Genomic DNA, 21,189 nt, shown 5'->3' on the forward strand with positions numbered 1-21,189 from the left:
CTCCCCCTTTTTCCTGTCAGACTCTGCATGCTAGGCTATGAGACGTCCATGCCAATTCACCCATTATGCACTCTATATCAAACTAATGACCCCTATAATGACAATAAGATGCATTAGAGTTTTCCAAAAAAGTCATTTATTCATAACTTTCCGCTTTCTCAAAAAGTTATTTTCACTACAGACCAACAGAAGTGTTAATCAACCAAATTCTTTAAAGTACCAAAAGCAAAAACTGCAAGCATTAAAGCACCTTTATTTTATATAATTAAACATTGGGCAATTGACAGTATAGATCAGAGAGCCAGAGCTATCAATCAAGCAATGTTTTCCCTGGGGTACAGTTGTTTAAACACTCTAATAGATGATTGGACACACACCCAAGCCTCATTATCCATTCTTTGCTTGGTTGGAGCCATGAGGTGGTATAGATGGGGCATTGGGGGGGGTGTGGAGGGTGAGAAGTTATGAGGGGGGAGGGGTGGAGGACCTTTCTGCCTTAATTTCCAACCCAGAAAACATGAGTTACAAAATCCAATTACTCCCTTAAAATCCTTACTGTGCCAAAGAGCAATAAATTCACACTGTTCTGTAACTGGGTCGGTCTTACATTTCCTGAGCCTTCAAGTGCAAAAAGGGAGGAGAATTGTACCATATTTGCATGAACTCTGCAATTCAGTAACTCATCAAGCATTGTCTGTCATATTCTGGTATAGGATCAGTGAAAATCCATGATTCCAGTCAAAAGATGTGTGGGTTAAGTTGATTGGCAATGCTAAATTTACCTTAGTGTCAGGGGATTAGCGGAGTAAATATGTGGGGTTACAGGGATAGAGCTTGGGTGGGATTGTCATCAGTGCAGACTCAATGGGCCGAATGGTCTCCTTCTGCACCGAAGGGATTCTATGATGCTGACTTTCCTCACCTTAAAATTTGATGCATTGGTTTATTCGGGTATAGTAACATAGAAGATAGGAGCAGGAGGAGGCCATTTGGCCCTTCGAGCCTGCTCCGCCATTCATTATCATGGCTGATCATCCAACTCAATAGCCTAATCCTGTTTTTTCCCCATAGCCTTTGATCCCATTTGTCCCAAGTGCTATATCCTGTCACCTCTTGAATACATTCAACAAACAAAGAACAAAGAACAATACAGCACAGGAACAGGCCCTTCGGCCCTCCAAGCCCGCGTCGCTCCCCGGTCCAGGATTGAATCCTGAATCCAGGATCCCCGCCCAATTTTCCAGCCTATCTACATACCAATATCCTATCCACCGAGCTGTCCCTCACAGCTACGATGCTTTGTTCATTACAACCTATTAACTCACCCCCACCCCCCCATTCCAGACCATGTGATCTCCAGGGAGAGGCGAAAACCCAGAGTGAAAAACCCCAGGGCCAATATGGGGAAAAAAAAATCTGGGAAATTCCTCTCCGACCCCCTGAGGCGATCGAAACGAGTCCAGGAGATCACAATGGCCCTGATCGGAAAATGCTTCCCAACCCTAGTCATTTCCACTTCCACGAACACCATATGAATTCCCTGCCCCCGAGACAGGTTCCCAACTATCCGCAGTCTCGCTCTGTACTGGCACCAGCAAGATGATCATAGAATGAAGCCTTGAAACGAGAAACCAGGAACAATTAGCCCGCGCCGCTCCCTGGTCCAAACTAGACCACTCTTTTGTATCCCTCCATTCCCACTCCGTTCATATAGCTGTCTAGATAAGTCTTAAACGTTCCCAGTGTGTCCGCCTCCACCACCTTGCCCGGCAACACATTCCAGGCCCCCACGACCCTCTGTGTGAAATATGTCCTTCTGATATCTGTGTTAAACCTCCCCCCCTTCACCTTGAACCTATGACCCCTCGTGAACGTCACCACCGACCCGGGGAAAAGCTTCCCACCGTTCACCCTATCTATGCCTTTCATAATTTTATACACCTCTATTAAGTCTCCCCTCATCCTCCGTCTTTCCAAGGAGAACAACCCCAGTTTCCCCAATCTCTCCTCATAACCAAGCCCCTCCATACCAGGCAACATCCTGGTAAACCTCCTCTGTACTCTCTCCAAAGCCTCCACGTCCTTCTGGTAGTGTGGCGACCAGAACTGGACGCAGTATTCCAAATGCGGCCGAACCAACGTTCTATACATCTGCAACATCAGACCCCAACTTTTATACTCTATGCCCCGTCCTATAAAGGCAAGCATGCCATATGCCTTCTTCACCACCTTCTCCACCTGTGACGTCACCTTCAAAGATCTGTGGACTTGCACACCCAGGTCCCTCTGCGTCTCTACACCCTTTATGGTTCTTCCATTTATCGTGTAGCTCCTCCCTACATTATTCCCACCAAAATGCATCACTTCGCATTTATCAGGATTGAACTCCATCTGCCATTTCCTTGCCCAAATTTCCAGCCTATCTATATCCTTCTGTAGCCTCTGACAATGTTCCTCACTATCTGCAAGTCCTGCCAGTTTTGTGTCGTCCGCAAACTTACTGATCACCCCAGTTACTCCTTCTTCCAGATCATTTATATAAATCACAAACAGCAGAGGTCCCAATACAGAGCCCTGCGGTACACCACTAGTCACAGGCCTCCAGCCGGAAAAAGACCCTTCCACTACCACCCTCTGTCTTCTATGACCAAGCCAGTTCTCCACCAACGTTTTGGCATCAGCTACTTCCTGTGGTAATTAATTCCACAGGTGCACCACTCTTTGGGTGAAGAAATGTCTCCTCACTTCCGTCCTAAATGGTCTACCCTGAATCCTCAGACTGTGACCCCTGGTTCTGGACTCCCTCCCCATTGGGAACCTCCTCCCTGCATCTATCCTACCAAGTCCTGTTAGAATTTTATAAGTCTCTATGAGATCCCCCCTCATTCATCTGAACTCCAAGGAAAACAATTCTAACCTAGTCAATCTCTCCTCATATATAAGTCCCACCATCCCTGGAATCAGCCTGGTAAACCTTCGCTGCACTCCCTCAAGAGCAAGAACATCCTTCCTCAGAAAAGGAGAGCAAAACTACACACAATACTCTAGATGTGGCTTCACCAAGGCCCTGTATAATTACAACACATCCCTACTCCTGTACTCAAAACCTCTCGCAATGAAGGCCAACATGCCATTTGCCTTCTTTACCGTCTGCTGCACCTGCATGCTTACCTTCAGTGACTGGTGCACAATGACACCCAAGTCCTGCTACATGTTCCCCTCTCCCAATTTATAGCCATTCAAGTAGTAATCTGCCTTCTTGTTTTTGCTTCCAAAGTGAATAAACTCACACTCATCCAAATTATGCTGCATCTGCTATTGATTTGCCCACTCATCCAACCTGTCCAGATCATTCTGAAGGATCTCTGCATCCTCATCACAGTTCACCCTCCCAGCCAACTTGGTATCATTTGAAAACTTTGAGATGTTACATTTTGTTCCCCCATCCAAATCATTAATATGTATTGTGAATAGCTGGGGTCCCAGCACCGATTCCTCTGGCACCCCACTAGTTACTGCCTGCCAATTTGAAAAACATTCATTAATTCCTACTCTTTGTTTCCCCTCTGGCAACCAGGTTTCTATCCATCTCAATACACTTCCCCCAATCCCATGCCCTTTCATTTTGCACGATAATCTCTTGTGCGGAACTTTGTCAAACGCTTTCTGAAAGTCCAAATATACCACACTGACTGGCTCCCCCTTGTCAATTCTACTATAGTTACATCTTCAAAGAATTCCAACAGATTTGCCAAGCATGATTTCCCCTTCAAAAACCCATGCTGACTCTGTCTGATCCTGGCACTGCTTTCTAAATGCTCTGCTATAAAGTCCTTGATAATGGATTCGAGAATTTTCCCCAATACCGATGTTAAATTTACAATAATTCCCTGTTTTCTCTCTACCTCCCTTTTTGAATATTGGAGTGACATTCGCTACCCTCCAATCTGCAGGGACTGTTCCAGAGTCTATGGAATCCTGGAAGATGACCACCAATGCATCCACTATTTCTAGAGCCACTTCCTTACGTACTCTGGAATGTAGATTATCAGGCCCTGGGGATTTATCCGCTTTCAATCCCATCAACTTTCCCAGCCTCATTTCTCTACTAATATTGATCTCCCTCAGTTCTTCCCTCTCACTAAATCTTGCATTCTCCAACGTTTCTGGCATCTGATTTGTGTCCTCTTTTGTGAAGACAGAACCAAAGTATGTATTCAGTTGCTCAGCCATTTCTTTGTCCCCTGTTATACATTCCCCCGTTTCTGTCTGTAGGGGACCTACGTTTGTCTTCACCAACTTCTTTCTCTTCACGTATCTATAGAAACTCTTAGTGTCAGTCTTTATGTTTCCTGCAAGCTTACTTTCGTACTGCATTTTCCTCTTCTTAATCAATCCCTTGGTCCTTCTTTGCTGAATTCTAAACTGCTCCCAATCCTCAGACCTATTATTTTTCTTGGCCAGTCTATTTGCTTCTTCCTTAGATCGGATACTCTCTCTAATTTCCTTTGTAAGCCATGGATTGGCCCTCTTACCCATTTTGCTTTTGTGCCAGACAGGAATAAACAGTTGCTGCAGTTCCCCCTTGCGTCCTTGAACGTTTGCCATTGCCCATCCACTGTCATCCCTTTAAGTAACTCTCTCCAATCTATCAAGGCCAACTCAGGCCTCATCTCCTCATAGTTTCCTTTATTAAGATTCAGCACCCTAGTCTCTGAATCAACTACTTCACTCTCCATCTTGATAAAAAATTCTTTCATATTATGGTCGCTCATCCCCAAGGGGTCTCGTACAGCTACATTGGCAATGATTCCCTTCTCATTACACAGTACCCAGTCTAAGATGGCCTGCTCTCTAGTTGATTCCTCCACATATTGGTCAAGAAAACCATCCCGTATACACTCCAGGAATTCCTCCTACACGGCATTGTGGCTAATTTGATTTGCCCAATCTATGTGCAGATTAAAATCACCCATGATCACCAATATTCCCTTATCACATGCATAACTAATTTCGTATTTAATGCCATTCTCAACATCACCACTGCAGTTTGAGGGTCTATTTATGACACCCACTAATGTTTTTTGCCCCTTGGTATTTCTCAACTCTACCCATATAGACTCCACATTGTCCACATATCCACGTATCTATCAACAACTAATTTTTAAGACCAGGACATGTTCCTGAATGAGTTCTCTTGCAATAATGTATACCCTAATAACATATACCTTATGAAGAACTAAAATGAATTATTTCCTCAAAAAGTCAGTTGATGAAAAGAATGGAGTCTCTTCTTTAATCTGCTAGTATGTGAAGTTTGTCTGTGAAAAAGTGACAGAAAGCAATAATAGCTTCTGTTATTTGCATAATTCAATTCTATCTCGTCTACGAGTGATTTATAAGCTAACACAGCATACTTATAGTAAATGTGCAGCTATTTACCCTATGGAAATTTGCAATTACATTGAGGTAAAATTGTTAAGTAGGGAATATTTGCAAGCACATATGCTCTGATTTATGGCATTAAAATTGTGTAATTGCCATCAATACTCCAGATCTCAGCAGCCAATTTCCATTACATCAACATAATTAAAGAGAAAAATCCATCTGTCGTTTTCTAATGGTTTTCTCTTAGCCTGAGGAACAAAGACAGAATCCCAAAAAAATCAAGGTGTGCATTCTATTTACTTTCCCTAAGTGACTGTTCACTGACCACAGAGTGTAGCCTCAGCCTCCGGTATGGCAGCAAATATTTTTTAATTTTAAAAGTAATGGCAACTATGGACAGCCCACAATTTCAAAGCAAATACAAAACTGCCATCTGCAAATTGAGAAAAAAACCAGAGGCATGCAAAGTCAGGTTGGATCCTATAATTGTCCTATGACTTAACTCACTCACTTTCATGTGAATTGTTCATTTAAAGTGCTGAGCATAATTGCTTTGATTGAAAACAATTGTAACTGACTTTTTTGTTTTAGAATTGTTCATCAATTTGGTCTAGTTAGTTTGCTTTACACCCAAAGGGGTACATTCCTTCTTATAAATCCTTCTAATTTTACAGCTGATGAATCATCAACTCAGATATTGACTGATGTTCTCTGGAAAACATCCACACTCATTCTGCAACTCCCCTGGTGTAAAAAAAGGAAGATACTGGACTCCTTCACAGTGTCTCTATCAATCAGGCATCTATCTCGACCAGTTGACTGTGGCCTACAGTGAACTGTATGGATTCAACACTCCCCTTTAGAGTTTACTCTGACAAGCCACTTCATCTTAAATAAACCTCTTGCAATACAAAAGGGATTTAAGGCTGCAATCTTTGAAAGCGCGTTCACTTGTTCTTTTCCAAAGCACCAATAAGTTGTATGGAAGAAATATTATAATTAAAAGCACACGATGTCCGCAATATTTACAGGGAGGTGAGGAAGGAGCAGAGGAGAGTGCATGCAGAAGAAAATCCAGAAGTAATGGCAGAATCACAGTGCAATTTTTGTTGCTGTTTCCCACCTAGGACGTTGATGATGGTCCCCAGTAACTGGCAAAAATTCATGGAACATAGGGGAGGCAGACATAGATACAGTACTGGGGGTACAATAATGATCAGGGAGCACTGGATGCAGTCAGCAAATATTGTGGGGCATAATGCTTAGGATAGCAGTTATTTGCTGACTTGATCCGGTCGTACCCATTTCCATTTAGCTACTGGGTTTTCCAAGCCCTGGGAGCCAGGCAAGCCAGAATTATATTTAAATGAGTCTTCCTTGGCATTATGGGAACCTGATTTAAATAACATAATGAACTGTTCTGTCGTTCAAGAGCCAATCTACCACCGTAAATGTGACAGGCTACAGTCACTTTGTGCAATTTTTAATGCTTAACCCTCCTGTGTCCTCCTCACATCCACTGTGGAGTTGGGAAATGGCGTTAAAAGTCCTCCCAATGTTATTATCATTCACTTCGACAATACTAGCTGTTAACATAGGAAAAATTCTGTTGTATATTTAGGTGGCTGCATGATTATACAGGTAACAGTTCTTACAATAAATTTTGTTGTTGTTAGTTTCAATCTACCGCTGGAACTCTACTGCCCCACCCACCATGGGAATCAAAGTGGATGAGGAGCGGACAATGGGAAGGTCCACTGACCTCGGGTGGATTTTTCAGTCTCGGGTTGAGCGGGGCCTTCACATTCCGCTTCCGATGTGCAAACTACATATTTTTTGTGTAAAACCCACAGCCCCTAACATAGTTAGGACATTATAGGCTACTTTTGTAATGATACATTTTGGACCATACAGGAATTAGCCATTGCAATAGCCATTGTAGTACACAAAATATTTTGATGCATTGGGCGAGGGAATAGTAAAAAGGAGAAAATTTGCCAAATTGTTTTCTCCAATTACTGTAAAACTATCAGAGGAAAACATTTTACAGGTGGCAGTAGAGGAGTAGAACTAATTGAATAACTCAAATAAAACATTGCCACAAAACCATGCTCTACATAAAAAATTACTATTTATTTACTGGGCAGAAATTACTGGGCGAGATTTAAAAGACTGAACAACAGCATTTCAGTGACCTAAAAAAAGCAGCTGCTAAGATGGCCAAATATTTGTATTAACATACGCTACAAATTCCAAAGCAATTAAAAGAGTCAGCCTGTCAACCTACAAAAGGTTACAAGAAGATGGCCACCTGAGGATCGCCTGACTTCTCTTGTGGATTGAATCACTCCTCTGTCTCAGGGAACAAACGGAATTATCTACTCTGATGTTGACTCAATGCCTATTCCCTGGAACTAATTCAAAAGGGTAATTTCAAATTGAATGGGTCATTCAGATATAAAGACATTAGCTGTTTCAAGGTGTGGAAATCATCACACAGAATATATAAGTGACACATACATTCCCTTATTTGGAAAAAGACTTTGGAATTGTAACAGGTCACATGGTGAGATATCCATGTTTGTGGCCTGCTTTTACAAACAGCAGGGACCTGTTTTGGTCAGAAATCTAAGAGTCAGCCAGTGATTTGGTTTGATTGGATTTATTATTGTCACATGTAGTGGGATACAATGAAAAGTACTGTTCCTTGCATGCAATACAGACAAAAACATACCTGCAAGTCAATTACACAAAATTTATAAAATTTATTTTGTTATTGGTCAAGCAGGCTTACATTAACACTGCAATGAAGTTACTTTGAAAATACCCTAGTCGCCCCACTTCGGTGCCTGTTCGAGTACATTGAGGGAGAATTTAGCATGGCCAATGCGCCTAACAAGCATATCTTTCAGACTGTGGGAGGAGGAAACACATGCAGATACGGGGAGAATGTGCGGACTCTGCACAGACAGTGACCCAAGCCGGGAATCAAACCCAGGTCCCTGGCGCTGCAAGGCAGCAATGCTAACCACTGTGCTGCCCAGTTAATAAACAAGTTAATAAACAACGACACCTAGAAAGTGTGAGAAGAACTCTCCCCAACTTGCTCCAAAATAATGCTCACCGGAGAACCAATGACCTGCAAGATGCCTCGTAACATATTGGGAATTCTCTGTTTGCAAGATCTTCAACTAAAAATATCAACTCATCCAACTTGGTAACTTTCTAATCAAATTGTATTTCCTTTATCTTTGTTTAATCTTTCTGTGTGTTCCAAACTATGAGGTGAGTGAGCAAGACATTGGGGGTGATTTTAAACCTGTGTTGGCCAACAGCAAGAACAGCAACGCGGATGCAAAATATCATGAAAGTCGGGGAACCCGGTTCTCGCCGGCGAGATCACATATCCTGAATTCCCCCACCCCTCAATGGTGATGTAACAAGATTTCTTTATCAAGAGTGCAAGATAATCTGGTCTGAAAACTCAACTGTGCATCTGGAGTGATTCACGCCCATTTTCAGTTAGAACCTGACTAATTATGGGAAATTTCCACTCATTCCATTTCTTTTAAACACCCATGGCCAGTGTGTGATAATAAATAGCCTTTTCTATTTTTAAACTTGCAAAAGTGGTTGCAGCTGGAATTCTTTAAATTGGGACAATCACTCTAAAGGTGGGACACTAAGGGGCAATTTACCATGGCCAGTCAACCTAACCTGCACATCTTTGTGGGAGGAAACCAGAGCACCCAGAGGAAACCCACGCAGACACTGGGAGAATGTGCAAACTCCACATTGACAGTCACCGAAGACTGGAATTGAACCCGGGTCCCTGGTGCTGTGAGGCAGCAGTGCTAACCCCTGTGCCACCCACTCAAATGGAATTTTGTTGTTTATTGTGAGGGGAATGGTATATAAATGTAGAAAGTTTTGCTGCAGTTGAACAGAGCATTGGTGAGACAACACCGAAAGCATTGTGTACAGTTTTGGTCTCCTTTAAGGACATAACTATATTATGAGGAGTTCAGAGAAGGCACACTTGATTAATTCCTGGGATGAAGGGGTTATCTTATGAGGAAAGGTTGGATAGATTGGGCCTGCATCCATTGGAGTTTAGAAGAATGAGAGGTGATCTTATTAAAACATAAGATCCTGAGGGAGTGCTGAAAGCATATTCCCCCTTGTAGGAGAGACCATGGTCTGAAATGTGCACACATGTTGGGCCTGGAAGCAGGTGCAAAATGTGCTTCTGGCCGCGATCGGCCCCGAAACGTGATTCACGCTGGCTGGCCAAATAGTGGGCAGCCAGCATGAAAAGTGGACTGAGAAAGGCTCAGCATGGCCAGGGAGGGTGCCAAGAAAAGTGAGAGTGCGGGCTGATACATCTACTGGGTTCCCTCAAGGTGGACAGCTGCTGCGGAACTGTCTCAGGGAGCTGCAGACCTCTACAAATTAAAGTAATGAAAATTTGCAGCAAACCGTGTCTGTGCAGCACATTCAAACACCTGGCAGCAGATATATTTTTGGTAAATTGCCTCCCTGACATTCCATCCTGCCTTGGATCGAGGTTAAAGCAAAAGCAGAAAGGCTGCCTGGCTCACTGACCCCGCCCATCAACCGTAAAACTGGACAGGCCTCGGAAAACGGATTTATTTGACTCCTTAGTGGCTTAATTGCCCACTTAATCATCGGCGGGTGCCTTTCCGACTTCCAAACATGCCCGCCGAGCGAAATATCACGAGTGCGTAATGATGCTAGGATGCATGCCCCGACATCTTCTCACGTGATAACATACGCTGTTGGGTTTGAGCCTCTGCTCAAACCATTCTGGCCTCGAACTAAGGGACACAGTTTAGGTGTCTCCCATTGAAGATTTTTCTCAGAGTGTCATGAGTCTATGGAATTCTCTTCCGCAGAGAGGGGTGGAGGCAGGGCCACTGAATATCTTTTAAAGCAGATCTTTGACTAAGAAATGAGTCAAAGGGTATAGGAATTAGGCAGTAGTATAGAGCTGAGGCCACCATGAGATCAGCCATTAGCATGCTTGAGGAGCCGAATAGCCTACTCCTGCTCCTAATTTCTATGTACATTTGTACATTTGCATGTGATAGAGATTGTGGGCTGGTGAGTTGCTGCACTGCACAGTGTGTTGCTGGTGGGGGTTGTAAAGGAAAAAAAGAAAGATTTGCATTTATATAAAACCATTTATGGCCATCAGAATCTCAATGCGCACGTGCCAGCTGGCTTTGTAAGTGCTGTTGATAGCACTGTTGACAACACTTTCCATCATTTTGCTGATGGTTGGAAGTGGGTTGGTGATTGAATGGATTGGACCTCTCCACTGTTTTGTTACTGGATATACCTGGACAATTTTCCACTTTGTCAGATAGATTCTAATGTTGTAGTTGTACAGGCACTGTCTCCAGCAATATGGCCAAGAAGTTGCCAGGGCCAATAGCCTTTATTGTATCCAGTGTTCTCAGCCATTTCTTGATATCATGTGGTGGGAATTAGCTGAAGACTGACATCAGTAGGAGGTTAAGTTGGGTGTTTCACTTGGCATCTCTGGTTGAAGATGTTGCAAATGCGTCATGTGCAGGGCTCTACCATCATTGAGGATCCTCTTCCTCCTATTAATTGTCTAATTACCTGCCATCATTCATGGTAGGATGTGGCAAGACTGCAGCTTTTCCTGTGGTTGCGAGATTCTTTAGCTCTGTAGCATGCAGTTTCCACTGTTTTGTATGGATGTAGTGATGTGTTGTAGTTTCACCAGGTTGGCATCTCATTTTTAGATACACTTGCTGCTGCTTCTGTAATTGTGTCTCCTCATGCTTCCTGCCAAAATGAGTGTCTTCACACTTTTCTACATTAAGTTTCATCTGCCAGATGTCCACCTATTTCCCCAGTCTGTCCTCCTGAAATTTGTTACAATCCTCCTCATTGTTTACAATCTTCCAGAGTGTTTTATCATCTCCGAACTTCGAAATTATGTCTATAACCCAAGTCCAGATCATTAGTAGACATTAAAACAGCAGTTGTCCAAATACTGACCTCTGGAGAACACTGCTATATATTTCCATCCGGTCTGGCAAAATAGCTATTCACCGTTATTTTTATTTAATTTATTCTTTCATGGGACATTGGTAATGCTAGCAAGACCAGCAATTGTTGCCCATCACCAATTGGTCTTGAACTGAATGACTTGCTAGGCCTTTTCAAAGAAGCAATTAAGGGTCAACAATGTTGCTTTGCCTGCTGAAGTCACATTTCGGACGGGCAAGGATGGCAGATTTCTTCCCTAAAGGACATTAGTGAAGCATTGAGTTATTACAGCAATCAATGATGGTTTTACAGTCACCATTACTGAGACTGGCTTTATATTCCAGATTTATGAATTGAATTTAAATTCCACCAGTTGCCATGGTGGGATTTGAATCCATTTCCCCAGGGCGTTAACCTGGACCTCTGAATTACTAGTTCAGTGATATTACCACCACGACATGAGTATGATACATTTTGTTTCCATGCTGCCACCGTCCCTTTAATTGAATAAGTTTCAATTTTGCTTATAAGGCTGTTGTGTGGTAATTTATCAAGTGCCTTTTAAATTCCATGCACACAATAATCTTTAGATTATTTTTATGTTGCAGACACTTGAATTTGCTGAATAGTAGCTGTATAATTATTGTTTCACTCCCATTATATTTTTGCTATTTTTACCTCTGCCAGTGAAGATGGAGGTAATATTTTCACCTGTTTGTTAGCGTGTTTGTCTGTAAACAATATGGCCTGAATTTTCACCGAGTCTTGTTGACTTGGAAGCCCTTTAAAAATGGTGGGCAGGTCCCAATTCTGGTATCACTGACCCCATTCCTGGGCTGTATAATTTTCGGGAGTGCTTTTAAAGGGTGCAGGCTGTTTTGTGTCAAGAGCCTGCATTTGCCACTCCCAACCTAGCCAGCCCCATTGCAGAGATAGATATCTCCTACCCATCCACAATTTTCATGGAGTCAGATCAGGATTTTAAAGAGTTGTGGTGCATATTCCCTCAGAGAAGTCATGAAACCAAATGTGCATGAGGGGACTGCTTAAAAGGTAAGTTTAAAAAGGTCAAAGGGTTCCCCCCCTCCATGCCACCCATGTCAAGTTATAACCCCCCATTCACTCCCTATGTCCCCTCAAGCTCTATGCCAGATGCTGCACATCAACAACCCCATGTCTCCTCATTCCCCCTATGCCATGCTTTGCCATTCTGCCCACCCCATGTGCCCTCATGCCCCCTATGCCAACCTCTTCCCTGTCACCCACCCCTCAGGCCCCAATGTCAAGTTCAAAAGAAGTTTCAAAAGGAACAAGCTAGAAAGATTTGAAATCAATTGACATATGTAACCAAACATTGTGAAATTGACCACAGAGTACAGAAAGCCTGAGCTGTCAGTCAAACAAGATTTCCTCTGGGGACCAGGTGTCCTGTTATTCTAATAAATGTCTGGGCTGTCAGCCAAACCTCATTATGTAGGCTTGGAAAATCCAGATCCTGGAATTTTTAAAGGCACCATTAGAATTGGGAAATTAACTTTGGATTGTTTTACTTAGATTCCTGTTGATTGTTTTAGAATGGCGTGGATTGTCTCAGCTGCTGTGGTTGAATTAGTCAGAATTGTCAAAATGTGAGCTGAGTTTTCAGAGCAGGTTATTGGATGTGCCAATAGTCAGATGGAAGCTATTAATAAAATGATTTATTTTTTCAGCTTTTTAGTTACAGAGGACCAATCAGGCAGGGAAAAGCCCCAAGGAAGTGTTGCATAATTGTAATAGCACTGAGTTAACACAGCATGGCGGAAATATGCGCTCTACTGAATACCGTCTTCACCTCTTCCCTATTATTTTTATTCTGTTACTCACTGTGGCATATCTTTTTATCTCTTCAGTAGTTTCTCTTTTATTTAATCTCAACAGCTTTCCTTCATTTCGAAATATATGTTTGTTTTGAGCTTGTTTTATGCACAGTATAATCTTTGTAAAACATGTTTGTTATTGAGTTATTTTATTTTGCTTCTCATCACATTTCCTTTATATTTCGGATGTGCTAATTAGTCCCTCAGTGAGGAATTCTGGCATACTGTACTACTCACACCATGATCAAAAACATTGCCCGAGGTGTTTTTCTACTCTGAACAGTTCCTGTGCATCACAATTGGGTAGGGGAAAAAAAACTTCGATAGGCTGCAGCCTATGTTTTCTTTTTCATTTGTCACACTAGAACAATATGTTTAATTTTACTTCACAAACAAAAAAATGTGGAAATATTCTGATTGGCTTCATTGTTTGTGTTTTTTTATATATTTAAAGGTTGAATTGGATGCTGCAGTGAGCCATATTCATAACCAGGGGGGAAGGACATTTCCTCAAAGCAATCCTTTTCCACATGAATTTACAAAAACCCAAATTTTAGCAAATCTGAATTACTTCAGCTGAAGGCCATCTCGCCTTGTCCCTTTGATAAAATGGTAGAGCGGAGTACAATTTTGAATAACTTGGCATCCATTTTCTACCATGGTAGGGTTTGATCAACAAATGACTACTAATTGTAGCTGCAGGAATAGAGAAATTACATTTATATATGTCCTGAGGATATTCAAAAACATTTCACAATCAATAAAGTATTTGTGTAATTGCAGTTCTCATGTTGGGAGGACAATTTATATGTAGTGAGATTCCACAGATATAAAGAGGTACGTGGCCAAATAATCGCTCCTTTAAATGATGGTTATTGAGGGATAAATTTTTAAAATAACAGCAAGAAAACTCAATTTTCTTCTTTGATTAGTGGCTTATTGGCTGCATTATTAATTAGTGGCTAATTATGGGATTTCTAAAAGCAAATGAGAGGGCTGATATCTGAATGAAATATTCTGATAATGCAAAACTCCCTCAGTAGAGCTTCATAGAGTGCGCAGCAGAGGTTTTCAAGAATGGTTCCAGAGATGGGAAACTTCAGTTATGAAGATAGATTGGAGAAGTTGGGTCTGTTTTCCTTGGAGAGGAGCAGGCTAAGAGGAGATTTGATAGAGATGGTCAAAATCATGAGGGGCTGGACAGAATAGGTGGGGACAAACTGTTTCCATTCGTAAAAGGATCGAGAACGCGAGGGTGCAGATTCAAAATTGTTTGCAAAAGCAGCAAATGTGATGAGAGAAAAAAACTTTTTCACACAAGAATGTTTTGAGTCTGGAATGCTCTGCTTGCAAGTGTAGTGGAGGCAAGTTCAATCGAGGCATTCAAGAGGGCACTGGAGAGGGCATTGGATGATTACTTGAATAGAAGCAATATGCAAGGGTACAGGGAAAAGGTACAAAGTTATAATATTCATTTGGAGAGTTGGTGCAGACACAATGGGTTGAATGACCTTTCTCTTTGCCATAACATTTCTGTGATTCTGAAATCTCCCATGGTTCATCGGTAGGTTTGCCTGGTAACAATTAAATCCAGTTTAATGTTGACAGACTTTGTCTTATCCTGTTAAAAGTAGCCTCATCAGAATCTAGAATCGTGGTAACTTCTCCTTTTCAAACCTGACATTGAATTTGATTATATTATGATCACAGTTAGAAAAAATGATCCTGTGTGAAATCATTAACTAAGTCTGGCTCAAAACTTGTTCGCAAATATAGAATGGTCTGCCCTCTAGTAGGTTCTGGGACTAATCGCTCCAGAAAATTATCCCGAATGTATTCCAGCACTGAAGGAGCTGCAGCCTGCCTGCCCATGCGCGTTAGGGATAGAAACTGCACTGCCAGGTGGAGCCACTTTCTCAGCATGTTGTACAAACATCCACAGATGAAATGGCCACAGCTACTGGGCCAACACTGTTGTGTCAATGTCAGTACAATGGCTGCTTGGTTGGGAAGGGCAATCTCAAAATGATCCTGGAGTGTTGGCCCACTAACCTGCTGCAGAGAGACCTCTGCCAAACATCCGCCAGACACTGGATCTTGCAGGGGATCCACAGGCCAAACAGTCTCTGATTATTGGCCTTAATGGGCCTTAAAATTATGTTAACAATCTATTGGCTACTTGGGGGCAAATGGTCATCACACCATCCTGCCTGCCTCCTTAAAAATGGTAAGAAGTTTAACAACACCAGGTTAACGACTTTAACCTGGTGTTGTTAAACTTCTTACTGTGTTTACCCCAGTCCAACGACGGCATCTCCACATCCTTAAAAATGGCCCAGAGGTGGGTGGCTGCTGGTAGCCTTTTGTCTTTACGCTTTGAATATTTTTAAGGTGGAAGAAGATAGCTTCTCGATTAGCAAGGAGTGTAAGGCTATCATGGGTAGGCAGGAATGCGGATTTGAGATTACCATCAGATCAGCCATTAGCTTATTGATTGGCGGAAGAGGCTCGAAGGGCCGAGTGGCATACTCCTGCTCCTAATTCGTATGCTCATATGTTGTCGTACTAATCCAGATTCAATATCCCTTGTTTACTGATTTATGGAACAGTGAAAATAATCTTTCACCCTCAAACCCCTTCACAATTTGGAAGCACTTCCATTAAATCCCTTCTTAATGTTTGCTGGTGCAGTGAGTACAGTCTATATTTTTCAAGGCTGTTAACAAACTGTATTACCCCATTCCAAATATCATCTCAATGAACTTACAGCAATGAAGTATAGATTCATAGATCTTAATACAAGCTATCCCAAAGTAGAAAACAGCAACATGTTGGACCTCCCCATCTGGGCCATTTCAAACATAGAACATAGTTTTGTGCCCATTCTTGTTGATATTTTTTAGTTTCTTTTCACATATTTGTGAAGTCAATGGCAGGTTTGATTTTTCTGTTTGAGACTTGCCATTTTATTTCTCTTCCTCCTTTGACTTTGCTGTACAGGAAGATCCCTACTGAAAAGCGGAGGAGTGAAGAACCCTCATCCAATGGGTCAATCACAGCTAATTACCTTTTACCTGAATTTATGAAGTAATTTCCTTGCACGTTATGTTGTATTGTGACATGTTCTGCAGCCCAGTGAGATTTCAAGTTAGCAATCCACGTGCAGCATAGATTAATTTGCTCTCTGGCCACTTCAACAAATTATTCTCTAATCATTGCACGTGCGGGGGCAAAATTCAATAGCCCCTGAAGATGGGCACAGGAATCCCGCTGCTGGATTAAACCATGCCCATTGCTTACCATGCAGACAGCACACACACTTTGTTGCGTCTGCTAATTAGCATGATTGAAACAAGCAGCCAGGGCTAACCTTGCTGTTAAGTGACTGCATCCATCAGCTGGGGGGGGGGGGGGGGGGGGGCATAATCAGGAGTGGCTAGCACCAGTTAAAGCTTGCTCACAGTACTTAAAACAAGCCTACACTTCTGAAAAGGGATGTGAATTGTGGCTACACTAGGAGTCATGCTGCAATGGGTGCTGACTCTGGGAGACAGAAGAATGATACAATATGGGCGAGAGCAGCCTCCACGATTTTCTGACATTGCCCTGGGGACCTTGGTGATAAATGTGCAGAGGAGGAGAGAAGTGATCTAACCACAGGGGGCCAGAAGGTTCGCCAAACAAATTCTTGGAAGAGAGAGAGAGCACAAAACCATACCGGTTAATGCTAGGTGTTTAGCCCCAAGAACCTGAATGCAGTGCAGCAAAAAGTTCAATAATTTTGCATAAGTGGTCAAGTTCAGTGAGCGTACAATCAAGTACCATCTCTCACGTGATTGACATCAGTTACAGTCCAATGTACCACACCCCCATTACACACCTACCAGCAAACACCATCAATTATGACTCAGACCAAAATGCTGAGAGGTGTGTTTTGCACCTTGGACTATAGGGATGGGACTTGGTCCTTACACAGGCTACAGACATACACTGGTATCTGCTTAACACTTGTTTATTCGTACTACATCTAAACAGGTTACAGAATAGGCATGACATTCTAGCCTTTCTGTTGCGAGCCTAACGCATGATTGACTGGTATCAATGACTACATAATCATCTACGCCATTAACATATCCCATTGATTTACCCTTTATAATACACCAAATACCATCCCCTTCCCAACGATTCCCCTTGTCCCCTCAACTCCCCCATGATGCCCCTACTTGACTAGTCCCTGGTAGGCGACTACCCCCAACTTACCATCTCACCTACCTGCCACACTGCCCAACTGCCTCCCTAATGATGCAGCTATATAAGACCCTCGTCAGACCCCACTTGGAGTACTGTGCTCAGTTCTGGTCGCCTCATTACAGGAAGGATGTGGAAAAGATTGAAAGGGTGCAGAGGAGATTTACAAGGATGTTGCCTGGATTGAATGGTATGCCTTATGAGGATAGGCTGAGGGAGCTCGGTCTTTTCTCCTTGGAGAGATGTAGGATGAGAGGAGACCTAATAGAGGTATATAAGATGTTGAGAGGCATAGATCGGGTGGACTCTCAGAGGCTTTTTCCCAGGGTGGAAATGGCTGCTACGAGAGGACACAGGTTTAAGGTGCTGGGGGGTAGGTACAGGGGAAATGTTAGGGGGAAGTTTTTCACACAGACGGCGGTGGGCGAGTGGAATCGGCTGCCGTCAGTGGTGGTGGAGGCAAACTCAATAGGGTCTTTTAAGAGACTCCTGGATGAGTACATGGGACTTAATAGGATGGAGGGTTATAGGTAGGCCTAAAAGGTAGGGATATGTTCGGCACAACTTGTGGGGCCGAAGGGTCTGTTTTGTGCTGTAGTTTTTCTATGTTTCTATATTTACACCCGCTTACCACTTTACCTAACTGTCACCCAACCACTTACTTCACCCACCCTACCAACTTACCCACCTATCTCATCCACCCTTCCTACTTACACACACACACTTTCACAGTCACTCCTGCACCCATTCACTAACACGCTGAAAAGGTGTTTAAATGCCCCAAAGCTTTTCAGGGGTTAGTGAACATTTATGAGAAGATGACAGCAGGCGCCATAAAAATGGGGCGTGGCTTATCTTCCCTCAGACAATCCAGCGCAATGAGGAAACAATTTGATGGAAGACCATTCCACATTTCTGAAGAAGCCGGGATGAAAAGACCCCATCAGAAATGCAAAGCTCCATTGCGATGCAGATAAGTAGGAGTGGAGTGGCAATCGAATGGTGACTGCCACTTCTCGGGGAGGCTCAGGCTAATAAAGGGCTTCAACAGGGTAGATTCAGAGAAACTATTTCCTTTGATAGAGAAATCCAAGATCAGGGGCATAATCATAAAATTAGCACAAGGCCACCTAGAGCGAAATCAGGAATCACTTTTTCACAAAAGGGGTAGTGATTTACTCACTCCCCAATAGGCCGTGGATGCTGGGTCAATTGTAGTTTCCAAGACTGAGGATCAATGGAGCTTTGTGAAGTTAGAATATCAAGGAGATATGAAGCAAGGCAGGGAAATGGAGTCGATGTACAGATTGACTATGATCAAGCTTGAAAGGCTGAATGACTTATTCCTGTTCCTCCAAAAGATAAAGGACTTGAATTATTTGAAATATTTAAGATAGGGAGAAAAATCACAGTGTGGCTGCACAATGTAACTAATAGAATCACTCCGCTGGCTCTTTGAAAGAGATATTTAATTAGTTCCACTCCCCTGCTCTTTCCCCATAGCTTTGCAATTTGTACCTCTTCAAGTGTATATTCAATTTACTCCTGAAATTTACTAACGAAACTGCTTCCACAAACCTTTAAGGCAGTGCATTTGAGGTCTCATATAGCTCACGTTACCCCTATCATTCAGTTACCAATTACCTTTAATTTATGTCCCTTGGTTACTGACCCTCCTGCCAGAAAAAAGCTTATTCTGTCAAACCCATCATAATTTTGAACAGTTCGATTAAATCTCCCCTTAGCTCTGCGCAAAGGAGAACCACACCAGTTGCTTTCATTTCTCTACAATGGTTACACAATTGCACATAATTGTTAAATCACTTTCAAACATTTACGATGAATATTCGACTTTCATTTCTTTCAGTTAATTAGCTACCTTCAATCAAAAGCTGAGTTTGGTATTGTCAGTGTGCTTCTAGGCGGCACAGGCCACCTCTATCATCCTTCCAAAATGACCTATTTAACCTGGATGAAAGCAACATAAGTATCCGAAGGTATCTTCATTTGAAACTGCATAATTGCATTTTGATTTGGAGAATAAAACTTTACAATTTGACAACTGGAGTGAAGGACCTCAGAAAAAAAAAGCATTTAAATGCTCTAAATAGGCCATTGTGCCATCAGGTAGTCAGGTAATCCACTGCAAAGTGTAAGCTGCAAAGAAAAATTGATATAAGAATGCACTTTTTATGGGATCAAGGTCCTATCGAGGATTCATTGCATATCTGAAGGCTATATAGCTGCAAGAAGGAGCATAATAATAAATTTAAGCTCACCCTCCCCAGACTATGAAATACTTTCCTAACCTGAGGGTGGAAAACTTTACAAGATCGCTTGCAGAATGCAGTTTTTCTGTTAAATTATGACCTTTCTAGGAAACCAATCCTGTAATCACTGAAATATTTGCATGACTGAGTCCTTGGCAGGACAATAATGAGCAGATAACGACAGTAAATAACATAAAATATCCGAGATGAATTGCTAAGAAGCCCTCCCAGGCTGCAGACCAGTTTTGCATTCTAACACATTTCCATTCAGATGGTTATGTGGTAAGTGTGTGCCCTAAATTCAGACTGCAGGGATTAAAATCAATTACCTCTTTCCCATACCAGAGAGATTATTTCATCAGATTGTTGTGTAAATAATAATGTTGCAGTTAGAAATGAAGTTATTATTAGTGAAACACACATAATAACCTGAATTGTTCAAATGGCAAAATCGCACTTCCTGCCATCCAAAGGGTCAACGGGAAACACACCCCGCCAACTCCAAATACCCTGCAGCCAACGTATGCTCAAATAAGCATTAAGCGGCTACAGGCACAACTTTGCCCCTTGCTTGGGAGAAAGTGTTGCCTTAAAGAGCTGCTGGCCAATCTAGCAACAGGGCAGCCACAGTGGACAGCAGAAGAAATGCAGGAGGTGGCCTGAACTAAGTCCGGGAACTGGAGGCCCAGACAAGTTCAAGGGGGCCCAGGGTGGGGAGGGGAGGGAAGCCAGGATGGGGGGGCGGGCTGGGTGGGGGGGGGGGGGGGGGCGTCAGTAGGGCGGAGGAAGGAATGCACCTGAATTCAGAAGGTGGTTTCTGATGGAGGCGCATCCCTCCCTTCCCCTTCTATTCCTGCTCAAGATGGAACGTTCTTGCTTTTTAGCCTTTCTCCTGGAGGTTCAATCTTCCCATTATTAATGTGCATGATGGCACAGTGGTTAGCGCTGCTGCCTCTCAGCTCCAGGGACCCGGGTTCAATTCCAGCCTCGGGTGATTGTCTGCGTGGAGGTTACACGCTCTCCCTGTATCTGCATGGGTTTCCTCCGGGTGCTCTGGTTTCTTCCCATAGTCCAAAGATGTGTAGGTTAGATGGATTGGCCATACTAAATTGCCCCTTAGTGTCAGAGGGATTAGGAGGGTAAATATGAGGGATTGCGGGGATAGGGCCTGGGTGGAATTGTTGTCGGTGCAGGCTTGATGGGCCGAATGGCCTCTTTCTGCATTGTGATGACTCTGTAGTCAATTGTGATAGTTAATTGAAGAGTTATTTTAGGTAACTCTCAGTGATCAGCCACACAAAAAAGTAATACACAAGAGAAGGGCTCACGGAGTTGGGGGTAATATCTTAATCTGGATAGAACTTTTGATAATGGACAGGAAG

The sequence above is a fragment of the Mustelus asterias genome, chromosome 1 (genome assembly GCF_964213995.1).
Source record: "Mustelus asterias chromosome 1, sMusAst1.hap1.1, whole genome shotgun sequence".
Classification (NCBI taxonomy): Eukaryota; Metazoa; Chordata; class Chondrichthyes; order Carcharhiniformes; family Triakidae; genus Mustelus; species Mustelus asterias.